The sequence below is a fragment of the Triticum dicoccoides genome, unplaced genomic scaffold (genome assembly GCF_002162155.2).
Source record: "Triticum dicoccoides isolate Atlit2015 ecotype Zavitan unplaced genomic scaffold, WEW_v2.0 scaffold24317, whole genome shotgun sequence".
In the NCBI taxonomy this organism is placed as follows: domain Eukaryota; kingdom Viridiplantae; phylum Streptophyta; class Magnoliopsida; order Poales; family Poaceae; genus Triticum; species Triticum dicoccoides.
In genome coordinates this window covers 1-1,258 of record NW_021250182.1, presented here as the reverse complement: position 1 = coordinate 1,258, position 1,258 = coordinate 1, and the positions used below count along the sequence as shown (strand labels likewise).

The 1,258-nt window shown below is 52.0% G+C and overlaps 1 pseudogene; it reads right to left on the bottom strand.

Moving 5' to 3' along the window:
* Positions 1–418: 418 nt before the first annotated feature.
* LOC119345491 lies at positions 419–1,253 on the bottom strand (annotated as a pseudogene).
* Between the last annotated feature and the right edge of the window lie 5 nt (positions 1,254–1,258).

The following is a 1,258-nucleotide window of genomic DNA, read 5'->3' as shown; positions in this document are numbered from 1 at the left end:
TACACGCATGTATTAAGCATTCTGTTTGGTGCATGTGTTTGGGTCTACTATATCCCATTCTAATATATATTCGAGCTTTGTCAAGTCCGTATTATGATGGATAAAATGAAGCTTCACTTTATTGAAGAGAATTGTATGTCCGCTTTTTACCATGTTAAGTCATCTCTAGTATTGAACGTGTGTGTCTACTGAGAAAAGAAGTCAACACTAGTACATTTGAGAAGATGTTTGTATTTCATTAAATCCCAGCGGCCAACGATAGGACAATACAGATTTAGCCTTTAATTATTGATAATAAAGAAATGACATAAAATTTGACGAAAGATTGCATATAGATGTAACTAGATGACAACAGATCGGCGAACTATCGTCCATTGTTTAATGCTTTCGCTTGAACGGATCGACAGAGCTCATCTTCTCAGTACGGGAATGGGAAGCCGACATTCGTCTCCAGCCCAGCAGGGATCTCTGGTGACAGAGGCATCCCCATCTCATCGTCGAATCCTGGCGGCTGAGGAATCAGCATCTGCATCCCCTCCACTTCCATCCCCTTGGCGTACACAAGGGGTGGAGGCATCTCCTGCATATCCATCCCGGCGGTGAACGCCTGTGCCAGAGGCAGCTCCATCAACATCTGTTGCTACAGATTAATCTATGAGGCGAACACCTCAGGCGGAGGCAGCATCGCCATCAGCATCTGATGCTCCTGCTGCTACCGAGCCCCAAGGTACTGCCACCGAAGAGCTGTAGCGGCAGCAGCGGGGCCACCTCCTCCATGCGGCTCACGTCGACGCGCAAGAGAACCTGGTTGGAGGGTTCGGAGACGACGTCCTTCACCTGCATCAACGCGGCAAAGAAGGCCAAGAAGTCCTCGTCCCCCATGCCGTGCACGTTCGGGTCAACCCAAGCCGCTATCGGCTCCTCCGTGTCATGCTCCTTTGATGTGACCTCCTCGCACTCATTCCGCATCTTCACCTCGACCAAGTCCGTGCGCAGCTCGTGGAACTCGTCGTGTAGCTTCTCCATCTTCTAATATTTGATGGCAGCACTCCTCCCTCGCGCCAGCCCCCACACCCTCCCCCACCAGGAAACGTTCCATGACAGTGTCGGTGGAGGGGTGGCCGAAGGAGAAGGCATTGCCGTCGGGCAAGAAGGTGAGAGCAGCCACCTGGGTGCCGGTCATGACCGCCCAGATCGCTCGCCTTGCTGAAAAACCCCACGCGGCCCTTGGAGAAGCAGACATGCGGGGCATCGTCCT